Source organism: Mesoplodon bidens, assembly GCF_964165515.1.
Source record: "Mesoplodon bidens genome assembly, chromosome: 1".
NCBI lineage: Eukaryota > Metazoa > Chordata > Mammalia > Artiodactyla > Ziphiidae > Mesoplodon > Mesoplodon bidens.
Genome location: NC_138176.1, coordinates 116,905,365 through 116,923,158, shown reverse-complemented (window position 1 = coordinate 116,923,158; position 17,794 = coordinate 116,905,365).

The following is a 17,794-nucleotide window of genomic DNA, read 5'->3' as shown; positions in this document are numbered from 1 at the left end:
ATGGTGTAAATAACTGCCAGGGAGCAGAAAAAAGAAAAAAGAATGAAAAGAATTGAGGACAGACTCAGAAACCTCTGGGACAACATTAAACACACCAACATTAGAATTATAGGGGTCCCAGAAGAAGAGAAAAAGAAACAGTCTGAGAAAATATTTGAAGAGATTATAGTCAAAAACTTCCTTAACATGGGAAATGAAATATTCAATCAAATCCAGGAAGAACAGAGAGTACCATACAGGATACACCCAAAGAGAAACATGCTGAGACACATATTAATCAAACTATCAAAAATTAAATACAAACAAAAAATATTAAAAGCAGCAAGGGAAAAGCAACAAATAACATACAAGGGAATTCCCGAAAGGTTAACAGCTGACTGTTCAGCAGAAACTCTGCAAGCCAGAAGGGAGTGGCAGGACATATTTAAAGTGATGAAAGGGAAAAACCTACAACCAAGATTACTCTACCCAGCAAGGATCTCATTCAGATTTGATGGAGAAATTAAAACCTTTAGAGATAAGCAAAAGTTAAGAGAATTCAGCACCACCAAACCAGCTTTACGACAAACACTAAAGGAATTTCTCCAGGCAGGAAATACAAAAGAAGGAAAAGACCTAGAAAAACAAACCCAAAACAATTAAGAAAATGGTAAGAGGAACATACATATCAATAATTACCTAAAATGTAAATGCATTAAATGCTCCAACCAAAAGACATAGACTGGCTGAATGGATATAAAAACAAGACCTGTATATATGCTGTCTACAAGAGACCCACTTCAGAACTAGGGACACATACAGACTGAAAGTGAGGGGATGGAAAAAGATATTACATGCAAATGGAAATCAAAACAAAGCTGGAGTAGCAATTCTCATATCAGACAAAATAGACGTTAAAATAAAGACTATTACTAGAGACAAAGAAGGACACTACATAATGATCAAGGGATCAACCCAATAAGAATATACAACAGTGGTAAATATTTATGCATCCAACATAAGAGCACCTCAAGGCATAAGGCAAGTGCTAACAGCCATAAAAGTGGAAACCAACAGTAACACAATAACAGTAGGGGGCTTAACACCCCACTTTCATCAAGGAACAGATCATCCAAAACCAAAATAAATAAGGAAACAAAAGCTTTAAATGACACATTAAACAAGATGGATTTAATTGGTATTTACAGGACACTCTACCCCAAAACAACAGAATACACTTTCTTCTCAAGTGCTCATGGAACATTCTCCAGGATAGACCATACCTTGAGTCACATACCAAGCCTCAGTGAATTTAAGAAAATTGAAATCATATCAAGTAACTTTTCCGACCACAATGCTATGAGACTAGATACACACTACAGGAAAAAAAACTGTAAAAAATACAAATATATGGAGGCTAAACAATACACTACTAAATAACCAAGAGATCACTGAAGAAATCAAAGAGGAAATCAAAAAATACCTAGAAACAAATGACAATGAAAACACAATGATGCAAAATCTATGGGATGCAGCAAAAGCAGTTCTAAGAGGGAAGTTTATAGCAATACAATCCTTCCTCAAGAAATAAGAATCATCTCAAATAAACAACCTAATCTTACATGTAAGGCAATTAGAGAAAGAAGAACAAAAAACCCAAAGTTAGCTGAAGGGAAGAAATCATAAAGATCAGATCACAAATAAATGAAAAAGGAATGAAAGAAACAATAGCAAAGTTCAATAAAACTAAAAGCTAGTTTTCTTTGAGAAGATCAACAAAATTGATAAACCATTAGCCAGACTCATCAAGGAAAAAAGGGAGAAGACTCAAATCAACAGAATTAGAAATGAAAAAGGAGAAGTAACAACTGACACTGCAGAAATACAAAGGATCATGAGAGATTACTAAAAGCAACTATATGCCAATAAAATGGACAACCTGGAAGAAATGGACAAATTCTTAGAACAGCGCAAACTTCCAAGACTGAAACAGGAAGAAATAGAAAATATAAACCAATCACAAGCACTGAAATTGAAGTTGTGATTAAAAATCTTCCAACAAATAAAAGCCCAGGACCAGATGGCTTCACAGGCGAATTCTATCAAACATTTAGAGAAGAGCTAACACCTATCTTCTTCAAAAATATAGCAGAGAGAGGAATACTCCCAAACTCATTCTACGAGGCTACCATCACCCTGATAACAAAACCAGACAAAGATGTCACAGAAAAAGAAAAACATAGGCCAATATCACCAAGAACATAGATGCAAAAATCCTCAACAAAATACTAGCAAACAAAATCCCACAGCACATTAAAAAAGATCATACGCCATGATCAAGTGGGGTTTATCCCAGGAATGCAAGCATTCTTCAATATATCCAAATCAATCAATGTGATACACCATATTAACAAACTGAAGGATAAAACCAAATGATCATCTCAATAGATGCAGAAAATGCTTTTGACAAAATTCAACACCCATTTTTGATTAAAAAAACCCTCCAGAAAGTAGGCATAGAAGGAACTTACCTCAACATAATAAAGGTCATATATGACAAACCCACAACCAACATCATCCTCAATGGTGAAAATCTGAAAGCATTTCCTCCAAGATCAGGAACAAGACAAGGTTGCCACTCTCACCACTATTATTCAACATAATTTTGGAAGTTTTAGCCACAGCAATCAGAGAGGAAAAAGAAATAAAAGGAATCCAAATTGGAAAAGAAGAAGCAAAACTGTCACTGTTTGCAGATGAAATGATACTATACCTAGAGAATCCTAAATATGCCACCAAAAAACTACTAGAGCTAATCAATGAATTTGGTAATGTTTTAGGATACAAAATTAATGCACAGAAATCTCTTGCATTCCTATACACTAATGATGAAACGTCTGAAAGAGAAATTAAAGAAACACCCATTTACCACTGCAACAAAAAGAATAAAACACTTAGGAATAAACCTATCTAAGGAGACAAAAGACCCGTATGCAGGAAACTATAAGACACTGATGAAAGAAATTAAAGATGATACAAACAGATGGATATACTATGTTCTCGGACTGGAAGAATCAACATTGTGAAAATGACTCTACTACCCAAAGCAATCTACAGATCCAATGCAATCCCTATCAAATTACCACCGGCATTTTTCACAGAAGTAGAACAAAAAACTTCACAATTTGTATGGAAACACAAAAGACCCGAAATAGATAAGACAATCTTGAGAAAGAAAAACAGAGCTGGAGGAATCAGGCTCCTGGACTTCAGACTATACTACAAAGCTACAGTAATCAAGGCAGTATGGTACTGGCACAAAAACAGAAACATATAACAATCGAACAGGATAGAAAGCCCAGAGATAAACCCATGCACCTATGGTCACCTTATCTTTGATAAAGAAGGCAAGAATATACAATGGAGAAAAGACAGCCCCTTCAATAAGTGGTGCTGGGAAAACTGGACAGCTACATGTAAAAGAATGAAATTAGAACACTTCCTAACACCATACACAAAAATAAACTCAAAATGGATTAAAGACCTAAATGTAAGGCCAGACACTATCAAACTCTTAGAGGAAAACATAGGCAGAACACTCTATGACACAAATCACAGCAAGATCCTTTTTGACCCACCTCCTGGACAAATGGAAATAAAAACAAAACTAAACAAACAGGACTAATGAAACTTAAAAGCTTTTGCACAGCAAAGGAAGCCATAAACAAGATGAAAAGACAACCCTCAGAATGGGAGAAAATATTTGCAAATGAAGCAACTGACAAAGGATTAATCTCCAAAATTTACAAGCAGCTCATGCAGCTCAATATCAAAAAAACAAAAGAACCCAATCCAAAAATGGGCAGAACACCTATATAGACATTTCTCAAAAGAAGATATACAGATTGCCAACAATCAATGAAATGATGCTCAACATCACTAATACTTAGAGAAATGCAAATCAAAACTACAATGAGGTATCACCTCACACTGGTCAGAATGGCCATCATCAAAAAATCTACAAACAATAAATGCTGGAGAGGGTGTGGAGAAAAGGGAACCCTCTGGCACTGTTGGTGGGAATGTAAACTGATACAGCCACTGTGGAGAACAGTATGGAGGTTCCTTAAAAAACTAAAAATAGAACTATCATATGACCCAGCGTTCCCACTACTGGGCATATACCCTGAGAAAACCATAATTCAAAAAGAATCATGTATCACAATGTTCATTGCCGCACTACTTACAATAGCCAGGGCATGGAAGCAACCTAAGTGTCCATCGAGAGGTGAATGGGTAAAGATGATGTGGCACATATATACAATGGAATATTACTCAGCCATAAAAAGAAATGAAATTGAGTTATTTGTAGTGAGGTGGATGGACCTAGAGTCTGTCATACAGAGTGAAGTAATTCTCAGAAAGAGAATAACAAATACCGTATGCTAACACATATATATGGAATGTAAAAAAAAAAAAAAAGGTTCTGATGAACCTCGGGGCAGGAGAGGAATAAAGACACAGACGTAGAGAATAGACTTGAGGACACCGGGAGGGGGAAGGGCAAGGTGGGACGAAGTGAGAGTGGCATGGACATATATACACTACCAAATGTAAAATAGATAGCTAGTGGGAAGAAGCTGCATGGCACAGGGAGGTCAGCTCGGTGCTTTGTGACCACCTAGAGGGGTGGGATAGGGAGGGTGGGAGGGGGATGCAAGAGGGAGGGGATATGGGGATATACATATGCATATAGCTGGTTCACTTTGTTATACAGTAGAAAGTAACACAACACTGTAAAGCAATTATAGTCCAATAAAGATGTTAAAAAAATGATGAAAAATTTTAAAAAATAGAAAAAATGGGGCTGTGCAAGGAAAATAATTTTGAATTGAATTGCTTTATATAGCATGTAGAATCTGTGAAGTTAAAAATCTTCTTTGTGCTAACATCATGTCTAATAGCTTTGTATTTAAATTTTTGTTCTGATGAATATTGTCATTTTCTCTAGAATTGAGTAATGGAGCTGATCAACTTTGCCCTTTGTTAATGTTCTTGCGTGTGTGCCACTGTCTAGTGGTGTCATTGTTACTCTCTGCATTAGCAAGGTGGTACTCAAAATTACCAAATGAGTTTTTCCATGTTCTAAATCACAGAAGTATCAAGGTTTATTGTTTTATGGTTTGGAAGAGAACTATGGTACTTCCTTGCATGTAAAATATCCATGTTGCTTACTTTAGGGCATACAGAACAATTAAAACAGATGGAAGTATCTAGCAGGAAATATCCTTGCCAACAAGAATTTTGTCAGAGCAACTCTTTTCAGAAACTGTAATTTATTAAAACCCACAAAAGTTCATTTCAAGTAACTATGTTTGGAATATTTTCAAAAGCAACCTCTGAGCGAAGGAGTTATATGTGATAAGCACTTAGGATTCAGATGGCAGAATACTTGGGTTAAATTTTGCATCTACCATGGAATATTTTCAAAAGCAACCTCTGAGCGAAGGAGTTATATGTGATAAGCACTTAAGTATTCAGATGGCAGAATACTTGGGTTAAATTTTGCATCTACCACGATGTTTATCAAGAAATCTCAGCCACTGACAAATAAGTTTGATTCATTTGTAACTAAATGATTCCAAAATAAAATTATACATAAACTTCAAAGTTTTACTGCAAATAATATATTGAACATAAGATGTTGTTGCAATTTATTATATTTACTATGATACAAGGTTGGCCCCATAAAATAAAGGAACTTAGAACCTGAGAGAGTATGAAAACTGCTGTGCTTATTAATAAATATTTGGGCATTTCTTCCAGTGAAAACGCACCTTCCTTTAAAAATACACAAACTCCTAGAAGGCAATGGGAAATTGCCGAATGAAAGCTTTCCCTAATTCTAAATGCAAACAAAAGAATGAACACTTATGTTCCAATATTAAAACAGAACATAGGGTATAATTTATTTTTCGTGCCTAATTGCTCTGGCTAGGACTTCCAGTACTATGTTGAATAAAAGTGCTAAGAGTAGGCATTCTTTTTTTGTTCCTGATCTTAGAGGAAGCTTTCAGTTTATCATTGTTGAGTATGCTGTTGGCTGTGGGTTTGTCATAAATGGCCTTTACTTTTTTTTTTAAATATTTATTTATTTATTTGGCTGCTCCGGGTCTTAGCTGTGTGGCATGTGGGATCTTCGTTGCCACGTGCAAGATCTTTTTAGTTGCAGCATGTGGGATCTTTTAGTTGCGGCATGTGGGCTCTTGGGGTATATGGGATCTAGTTCCCTGACCAGGTATTGAACCCAAGCCCCCTGTATTGGGGGCGTGGAGTCTTAACCACTGGACCACCAGGGAAGTCCCATTAAGTGGCCTTTATTATGTTGAGGTACATACCCCCTATACTCAGTTTGCTGAGAGTTTTTATCATAAAAGAATACTGAATCTTGTCAAATTTTTTCTTCATTTATTGAGATGATCATATGATTTTTATATTTCATTTTGTTAATGTAGTGCACCACATTGATTGATTTGTGGATGTTAAAACCATTTTTGTAGCCCTGGAATAAATCCCACTTTATCTTACAGTTTTAAGTTTACAACCACGACTTACATTGCAAAAACACTTCAAAATAAATCTAAGGAATGCAAGTTAAGTTTAGATATTTTTCAGATCAAGGAATAAACTACAAAATTAATTTATAATACACACACATATACATAAAATGGAATGGCTGATTTAAATTGAACTTTCTCTGGTTTTCACTTTTATATTAGTGGCATACCAGTGAGATAAATAATTTAAATAAAATAAAAATAAATTTTTAAAAGTCAAATAAAATAAAATTTTTATGACAAAGAAAAAGCTGAGTCAGGAATTTTTTAAAATTTGCCAGTATTCCAAATTATTAAAGAAACTGGGCCCACAATTAACATCAGTCTTACATGTACTTTTATTTTCCCTAGGTATATAAAAGCAAGGAATACTGCACCCAAGAAAAAGTTGTCTCAACAAGATGCCTATGCATTTGTTAATGGGAATTTGACAACTTTTAAAGAAATATACAAATAATTGGGTACTTTTTCTACAGTTACTATGTACCAGGAATTATTATAATCACCTTAAATTTACTAATTCATCCCTCCCAACAATCCTATGCAGGATTATTGCATTATTATCAGCCTGGTATAGCTGAGAGTACCGAGGCCCAGAATGATGAGGTAGTTTGTCCCAGGGAAACAATGGGGTTAGCCTGTCGGGCTTGCCCATAACACATGGACTTTTGTTTATTTATTTATTTATTTTTGCGGTATGCGGGCCTCTCACTGTTGTGGCCTCTCCCGTTGCGGAGCACAGGCTCCAGACGCGCAGGCTCAGCGGCCATGGCTCACGGGCCCAGCCCCTCCGCGGCATGTGGGATCCTCCTGGACCGGGGCACGAACCCGTGTCCCCTGCATCGGCAGGCGGACTCTCAACCACTGCACCACCAGGGAAGCCCCTGGACTTTTATTAATATTCTTTTAATGTAGAAACTTTATTCTGTTCTTTAAGTTTAGAAAATAACACATTTCTACCTAAATGAAACCTTAGCAGCAAGAGGGAAGAGAGGGCATGTGGATGACAGTGAAAACCCAGTACCCTCTTCAGATAGAGTGTGTGACAGGATTGCACTCAGGAAACTAAAACTTAGGTGTTGCCTGATTTATGTAATCACACATTTTTTATTGATTTTAAGAGCATTTTTGGTGCACAGAAGAGACTATTTTTAGGTTTACTTCGGAATTAAAATTTCAAATTGAATTTGGAATTCAGTTCATTAAATTTACAAATCAAAATCAAGGTTTCCTTAGGCATTTTACTTAGCCTATCTTACTTTATAAATCTGGTAATTTTAGCAATCATCAGAGTAGTGAGTCTCAAAGTTTTAGGTCTCAGGATCCCTTGACACTCTTAAAAATTACTGAGGACCCTAAAAGAGCTATTCTTAAATGAATTACACCTGTCAACATTTAGTGTTTTAGAAATTAAAACACATATTTATTTAATTCACTTAAATCAAAAAATAAATTCATAAAAAATTAACATAAATAATAATGTTTTGGTGGAAAATAACTATGTTTTTCAAAACAAATAAAATGTAGTAAAAATGTGGCATTGCTTTATGTCTTTGCAAATCTCTTTAATGTCTGGCTTAATATAAGACAGCTGGATTCTATCTGCTTCTGTAATCTCTCTGTTGCAATATAGTACCTTCATGAAGTCTATGGGCAAGTCCACTGGACATGCTGAGGGGTAGGAGTGAAAAAGGCAAATAGTCTCTTAGTAGTATTATGAAAATAGTTTTGACCATACTAGACCCCTTAAAGGACCTGGAAGGACCCCAAAGGGTACCAAGGCACACTTTGGAAACTGATCCCAGGGTGACCTTGAATGATAGGTGTTCTCATTTGGTATGTCTAATCCTTTTAAAGTGTTATACATGCTTGAATGGAAAATTTCCCTAAGTATTAGGTAGTTCTCATAACCTAATAAATTAACCTTACAAATGCCAGAAACTTTATCTTAAATATTCTAATGGAAAATATAAACAGTGAGATTTCTGGTCAAAATCCCAAGTTTAAATGATTACACATTTTAAAGTAGAATTATCAGACTGCAACTCTACTAAGACAATCTTAAAATGACATGTCTGTAAATTACCAAATATGCACAGATTCTCCTTAAAACAAAAATGTTAATATTATGGTCTTGATTTTTTTAAACATTTATATTTTAATTCCACATCTTCTCAGAGTTGAAAGATGCTTGCTTTGTCAGCCTGATTGTGAGTCCTTTCGACCTGCTCCTTTGGCCAGGGTTTTCATGGGATTTTGTTGCTCAATCTTATGAGAGGCACTCAACTCCACATGGTCATTATATCAATGGCTCCATCACTGACTATCAAGAGGGGAGAAAACATAACCCTAAATTCCATAACCCTAAATTCAGTTATGGGCATGACCTATTTTTTCCTTCTACTAAAAAAGTCTGAAACTTTCACACAGGCTGATGGCTTGATTAGATTTTGAATATATCTAGATCTTAAGATATGTAAATGTCTTCTTGCATAAAAACTTTTGAATGTGACAATAATTCTTCACTCATTTATATTATCTGGACCATACAACCATACAGATATTTAACATGTTAGCTGATTAAATTTTGGATAGCTCATGTGGTTCTTCCTGGCATAAAAACCACTGTAACTCAACCCATAAATGACCTCATGAGATATGTATTTCATCCTACCTTTAGAAATATATTATCAAATCCAATTTTTCTATTAAAAATCTTAGTCATTAAATAGGGAATTCTGACTGAAAATCGAGACCTTAATGAAATGAACTCACACAATCATAAATTAAGAAAGCAACACTGAAGAAAAGTACTCTGTAATTAATCATTCCAGAAATAGTACCTTTACAAGGTACAGAAATTTAAAATATTAGTTGGCGTTCCACTTTCCCCAACAGCACCATTTCAGAGGAAAGATATCTGCAAATGCCTAGATTAAAGGAACAATGGAAATATCTAAAAATTCTCAGGTTGAAATGCTTCTGATGACATTGATGCTGGGACCTGTTTCTCTTGGATTATTTGTAAGCCACAGAAAATGACCCCAGTCTCTGGAGATGCACAGTCTACCACTTCATTAGAGGGCAACTGCCACCTGACATGCTGAGTGTACAGGGGAAAGAGAGCCAGCTAAGATTCCCTTGGCTCTAGACATAAATCTCAGAGAAGCAAGTATATTGCTAGACATATTGTCAGAGACTGTGGAGAATCTTTCCGTTTCTCAATAATTTCAAAAATAGGTGAAAATATATTCAGTATTCATCTAGCCCAGGAAATACAGGGGTCAGGTAGATGAAATCAATGGAGTGAACGAATATCATGGCAGTATACTAAAGTTGTGTTTAGAAAACTTAATTTTTTTCACATTGCTTTTGTCATTAAAAAAGAAAGAATCCAACTTCAGTTTTCCCAGATGGGCTAAGTTTTCTAATCCATTTACAGTTTTATTAAATTTCCAACCTAAGAAATATTATTTCTTAGAGTGTAAATAATCAACATCTTTCACTCATGGAACACAAAGACACAGGCAAGAAATGTTTACTCCTTTATCTTAAATCTCAAACTCGACAACAAGGATGTCTAATTCAAAGAAAAAGGATTTACTTAAGGAGAGAATTTTTTTTAATATACTTCAATTTTTAAATGTACAATTTATGAGTTCTCTTCATTTTTATTAACATGTAACTAGGTATCTTCTTGTTCTTATCAAAGTTCACCTTTTACTGCATGTCTGAAACTTCATAATACCACCAAAAAAAATCAAATAGTATTTGGGCCATAAAACCACTCTCTCCAGTGGCAAATGACTAAGCTATAGAAAAATATTTATAATTATAATTTTCACTCCAAACAGAACTTAATGTAAAGCTGTTCATTTATTGTGAAATTTATCATATCTATGAACTATCCATAATGTGTCTGTGTCTACGTGTGTGTATAAAATTTTGTTATATATGTGTGTGTGTGTGTGTGTGTGTATGTGTAGATAGATATAGATATAATGATATATGGTTAAGGTTAAAAGAAATGCCCATGCACCTCAACTTACCTTGAGGTTCATTAATCATATAAGGCTCTTTTTCGTGGGCCACTAATACATTTTCTCTGGTAAAACAGAGGGTCAGTTTCTAGACCCAGACTGAAAAACCCTTGGCTATAATAAAGGTCAAACCCAGAGCTCACTGGCATTTACTATACATGCTTACTTTAGAGACAAATTCCTTCCAAAGGCTAAGGAAGACTGAATAACCAACCTCAGGTGAGAACTTGATGATGAGTAGTCTATAAATAGCATGTGTCTATTTTGTCCAAGACAACTGAATGCCCACCAGGATACAGGATACGTGGCCTTGTCTATCACTGAATAGCAGTAGTAGTTACAGCATCTGTTTAGAATACCTCAGATAGTCTTGAAGTATCACTTTATTATTTATTCTTGCCTTATCTATCTTTTCCAAAAAGTTAACTTTGCCTAAATTCTTGCCTTTAATTGCAGGAATTCCTTACAAAAAACTTCAGATAAAAATAAGAATTATACTTCTTAAAAATGTTATCCTATTGTGATAAGGGACTATTAATATTTCCATGTTACTTCTTTTCCATAGCAAACAACAACAATGAACTAGAAGTACTATAATACAACTCTATATTCATTCACTATATATTTAAAAAATTAAAAAATAATTCTAAAAATTAAACAAATTGAACTATATCGAAATTAAAAACTTCTATACATCAAAGAGTATAATCAACAGAGTGAAAAGGCAACCCCCAGAATGGGAGAAAATATTTGTAAATCATATATTTGATAAGGGATTATATACAGAATATTTAAAGAACTACTGTAACTCAACAAAAACAACTTGATTGAAAAATGTGCAAAGGACTTGAATACACATTTCTCCAAAGAGGATATACAAATGGCCAATAAGCATATGGAAAGATGTTCAATGTCACTATGATTAAGGAAATGCAAATCAAAACTACAATGAAATACCACCTCACATCCATTAGGATGGTCACTATCAAAAACAAGAAAATAACAAGTCATGTTGAGGACCTGGAGAAATAAAAGTGCACTGTTGATGGAAATCTAAAATGTTGCAGTCCCCATAGAAAACCGTATAAAGGCTCCTCAAAATAATTAAAAATTGAATTACCATATGATCCAGCAATCCCACTCCTGTGTATATATATCCAAAAGAATTGAAAGCAGAATCTCAAAGAGATATTTGCACACCCATGCTCATAGCAGCACTATGCACAACAGCCATGAGTTCTGGAAGCAACCCAAGTGTCCATCAACAGATAAATGGATAAATGAATGTGGTATATATCAATACAAACAATGGAGTGTTTATTCAGCTTTCAGATTTAGGCTACAACATGAATGAACCTTAGGACATTATGCAAAGTGAAATAAATCAGTCACAAAAAGACAACTACTGTATGATTCCATTAACAAGAAATATCTAAAGTGGTCAACATATAGAAACAAAGAATGGTACCACGTATAAAATACCTAGCTGTTGTATAGCACAGGGAGCTCAGCTCAGTGCTCTGTGATGACCTAGATGGGTGGGATGAGCGGGGGATGGAAGGGAGGTCAAGAGAGAGGGGATACATGTCTACATATAGCTGATTCACTTCGTGTACAGCAGAAAGTAACACAGTGTTATGAAGCAACTACAGTCCAATTAAAAAAAAACAAAAGAAACAAAGAATGGTGGTTGCCAAAGGCTGGGGGGAATGAGGAGTTGTTTAATAGGGACCGGGTCTCAGTTTTGTAAGACGAAAAATTCTGGAGATTGGTTGCATAACAGTGTGTATGTACTTAATGGAACTGAACTGCACATGTAGAAATGGTTAAAGTTCCTTACACTATTATTGCAAATAGCTTGAAAAAGTGGATTTTTCTACAGATTTTTAGAAAAGTGCTTCTAGTCCTATAAGACATACTTCCAGCAGGCTTCATAAATAATTGTTTGAATACTGAGCATTACTTCAAAAGGTATGTATTAAGCATCTACTGCTTACATGTTTTTTAAAATGCTACCTTTTATTGTGTAAAGATCTATCAATGAACACTTTTTTTGGTTTGAGTCCAGGATGTGCTTTTCATGACAGATATCTGTTTTCTCCTACCTGAATGCATCACTAATTAAAACCCCTCATTAGGTCAGTATTTCACACTCCCAATTATTTAGTTTCTTCTCATACCAAAATTCATGATCTTAAATGGAGACTTCACCCCTAACAATACTGAAAATTGGGACTTCCCTGGCAGTCCAGTGGTTAAGACTTTGCCTTCCAAAGCAGTGGGTACGGGTTCAATCCCTGGTCAGGGAACTAAGATCCCACGTGCCTCACAGCCCAAAAGCCAAAACATAAAACAGAAACAATATTGTAACAAAATTCAATAGCAACTTTAAAAATGGTCCACATGAAAAAAGAAATCTTAAAAAAATATACTGAAAATTGTCCAGAATTGTTACTAGAATTAATTTTTTATTATAAAATCATAATCTTAAAGTCAGACATAACTCCTCTTACTCAAAACAAGATTTTTTTAAAAAGGACCAAATTATTGGCATTTATATTGATATTAAAGGTTTTATGAGAATAAAGGAGGACACTATGGAAGCTTTAAATTGAAGATTAACATGGTGGAAAGATTATTGCACAACTAGGAACAAAAGGATTGAGACCAAATTGACATAAAAAGCATACATACAGACAACAATGAGAAGCACAAGAATGTCTAAATAACAGCCATGAGAACAGCCACCAGAACAGAGCAAGAGCCATCATTTACCCATTTACTGAGCACTCAGGCTTTGTACCCTCTTAGATGTTTTCCAGGTTATCTATTTTATTGAATCATCACAGTAAGTACATGTGATATACTCTTTCTCCTCATTTCAGAAATAAGACTGAGGTTCAGAGAAATTAAGCAATTTGTCCAATGTCACACAGTCTTGCTTTCATGAGCCTACTTTTATTTCCCCCCTAATTGGTCACGGAACTACAAAACTGTAAAAAAAAAAAAAAAAACTCAGAAGTTTCTCTAAAACACATGCCCTTTTTCTGGCTCTAAACTCATTCCCATTTCTTTCCACTTTATTATTCAATACTCTCTGCCAGATTTTCATGCATATTGACATTTCCTTTAAGGAAATACAGTTTAAAAACCACTTCTGTCACAGGGGATCAAATCAGGTCACAGAAATTATTTGCTTGTTTTATGGATCAGGAAACAACCCAACATTGTCATTACTTGTACCACCACCACTCAAGAGTCCATGCTTCTCTAAAATCTCCCATCAATCACCCGCCCCAGACCTCAGCAAATTAGATGGAGAAAACACAAGATTTGAGAGTGGAGGATGGCAGGGGGTGGGGGAAGAGGGGGGCTTGCTGAAAGGAATGATCCAGCATGAGATTCACTCCCTTAGGAAAAGTAATACCTTTCCTGAAATGTGAAGATCCACTTAAGAAATTACATAATCCTCTCCACTGGATTCTTGAAAGTAATATTTCAAAGGAGAACCATGACCCCAGACTTCTATCACTGGGCTTTAAAATTACTCTTCTCCCTCTTTCCCATCCCACATATTTAAATCAATGGGTTTAAAAATCTCAAATACACTTCACATAATGTAGGAAAACATGTCATGCCTAGAGATTAATGCTAAGTGAAACATGAATAGAAACAAAGATGGAAGGAGTGAAAGAAAAGTAGAAAGAAAGAAAGGAGGAACAGAGGGAGGGGGGAAATGTTCCTGTGATCTATCCAGAGGTACTTGCATACAGGAGAAAATGCCTCTTTCTTGAGCTTCCCTGAGTAACCCTCATTTCATCCGTCTTGTTTTCATCCTTATTTTCAATTTAACATCTTCCAAGGAAAAAAGTCATCCACTGGGGAAAAAAGAAATCTTTCTCATTTCCATTCCTTTTCTTGGATATTAACCTAAGTGACAAAATCTGAAAAAATACCTATTGGTTCACATGGTGGTAGCACTGGGAGAGGGGGACCAGCAGGTCACACAGAGCACAGCCAGAGCCAGTCTCTCCGGAGCTAGAGTACAGGGCTTTCTGTACTGATTCGGCTTATAAGCACTTAGCCTTAACTAGTTCCACCCTGAGAAGGGGCAGGTGGTGTGGGGAAAGCCTGGAGGGGCTGCGAATCATAAAGGACACTGTTTGCCATAGAAGCCTTCATTCTCATTCTTGGAGCGGAGGAAGTCACTGCAGGGTTTTAAGTAGGTAGGTGACATCAAATTTACATTAAGAAGTTCATCCTGCAATAAGAGGGTGGAGGAGGGATTGGAGAAATGCAGAGCTAAAGACAGAGATTAGTTAAAAGTCATGTACCAAAATGTTCATTGCAGCTCTATGTACAATAGCCCGGAGATGGAAACAACCTAAGTGTCCATCATCGGATGAATGGATAAAGAAGATGTGGCACATATATACAATGGAATATTACTCAGCCATAAAAAGAAACGAAACTGAGCTATTTGTAATGAGGTGGATAGACCTAGAGTCTGTCATACAGAGTGAAGTAAGTCAGAAAGAGAAAGACAAATACCGTATGCTAACACATATATATGGAATTTAAGAAAAAAAAATGTCATGAAGAACCTAGGGGTAAGACAGGAATAAAGACACAGACCTACTAGAGAATGGACTTGAGGATATGGGGAGGAGGAAGGGTAAGCTGTGACAAAGCAAGAGAGAGGCATGGACATATATACACTACCAAACGTAAGATAGATAGCTAGTGGGAAGCAGCCACATAGCACAGGGAGATCAGCTCGGTGCTTTGTGACCACCTAGAGGGGTGGGATAGGGAGGGTGGGAGGGAGGGAGATGCGGGAGGGAAGAGATATGGGAACATATGTATATGTAAAACTGATTCACTTTGTTATAAAGCAGAAACTAACACACCATTGTAAAGCAATTACACTTCAATTAAAAAAAAAAAAAAAAAGGTGCATCCGTCTGAGTCCTGGCAGGAAACAGACTGGCACACTTGAAGGGTTTAAGAGAAGACATTTTATCGAAGGGGCTATTTACAGAGGTGTGAGCAGAGACAAAGAACCACCAAAAAAAAGGTGAAGCACCAGAGACCAGTAACAATGAAAACCTGTTACCAGCCCAAAGCAGAAAGGGGCAGGAGGGAGCCATGTCAGAGCCTGGAGAAAACTGGGGATGGAAGGAGGGCCTCCCTGGAGGAGCTGTGTCCCTGGAGAAAGGCAAACAAATCAAAACCATGGGGACCCAACCTCTCTCCTCATTCCCTGTCATCCTCCAGAGCCTCCCATGAATCTAGTTCAATAAGAAGAGCCCACATGGAAGTTAGCCTCCCAGGGCTCAATCTAGGAGGAAGGGCAGAGAATGTACTGGGATGGGGGTGCCCAAGGGAGACTAACCATCAGAATGCCTACTGATACCATCACTGTTGAGAAGATGTGGGCTTTAAAGGGAGTGGCGGCGAGGATGGAGAGGAAGAGGAGGATACCAGAGATGATCTGAGAGATAAACTAAATATGACTTAGTTTTGAACTGGATGTGAAGAGGGGGAAAAGAGGAGCATTCACAGACGACTTGTAAGTTCCTGGTTTTGGTGGTGAGTGGCATGGCTTATAACCAGGAGAAGAAATATACATGAACATGTAGGTTTCGGGGAAAATTAGCTTTTATGCGTGCATAAGAGGAGTGGCCAAGTGGGCATATACTGTACGTTACTGGGTGTGGGTCTTATACTACCTTGGCAGGAGGTATGGGTAAGAAATCAACTTTGGGCAGAATCAGCAAATGAGTAGAGAAGTTAAAGCCAAGGGAAAAGGATGGAGAGCCCTTGGACATGGTGTCAGGAAAGAAAAACGGAGGGTCAGGGAGTAACTCTGTGGAACACTATTAATGTTTAAGGATCCAAGAGAGGAAGAAAAGCCACCTAGAGCCTGCAAAGGAGACTGACAAAGGAAGAGAAGTAGGCGAAAGTCTGGGAGCAGAGAGCTGTGTCGAGAGTCACCGTGAGAGACAGCTGAAATGCAGAAGGGTAGAGAAGTGGAGGAGGGTCCAGTGAGTCTGGTGATGAGATGGTGGTCTTTGTTCATCTGAGAAAGAACCGTTTTATTGGGTGATGAAGGCAGAATCGTCATGGCTGCCGGTGGAGCTGAAAATGGGAGAGAAAGAAATGGACAAAGCCAAGTCCCTCTAACCTCGGAAGAAGTTTGCTGGTGACGGGAAGGTGTGCAGCAACGTCTACACGGAACATAGAACAAAGGGAAGGATCTCTTTTCAAAAGAAAAGAAAGCTGAGTCCAGGCTGTGGAAAGGAGCTAAAAGAGAGAGGGGTTGAAAACACAGAGAAGAAATAAGATCCCCAAAGAGATATCACAGAGGAGGGAGCAGCTGAGACAGGATGATGGAAGAGCCAAACTGTGAGCGAGGGGTGCCTGAACTTGGAGGTGGTAGCGTGGGAAGTCTTGGTTGTGTTTGGTGGCCTCTGTGCAGACCTTGGTGGCGGCACAGGTTTGGGTTGGGGGTTGGGGGAGAATACGATTAGCCCTCAAGCTCATCTCTTCTGACTTTCACAGCCCACATTTGGAAAAAGCACTCTCAATTTTGGCAAAAAAAAAAAAAAAAAGAGAGGAGATGGGGGAAAGACTAGGGGCACTTTGGTGTGTAAAGGAGAAAAATTAGTTCAGAGCAGTTTGCATCCACTCAAAATCTGAGAGCCAATTAAAGTGTAAAGATGGAAACCTTTAGCGCTGCTTCCAAAAACAAGTTGGGGGGCACTGACCCTGCTCTGAGTCATCTGTGACTCTGTCCATGGGTCATATTCATGTCTTATCTGTAATCAGGAACCTTTAATCAAGTGACCCTACCTTTAAATTTGGGGTCATGGATACAGCAAACTCCATTTAACATCACTTCATTGAAAATACAGTTACAAAGTTATTCATGTCCCAAGTTCTACTAAGACAAGGTTGCAATCCCAGACTTAGAATCAGAGTCTCCTGAGCCCTAGTCCAGCATCCTTTTCATTACATCAATTTCACAAGAATATAAAAGTAATGGATCCTGATGTGTCTCAGGGCACATTCAAGATGCAACGGAGCCAGGAAATAACACACTTTCTTATCCTCTCTGAATCAACAAAGATCCAACTTGAAGCCTCTGTTCTGCTG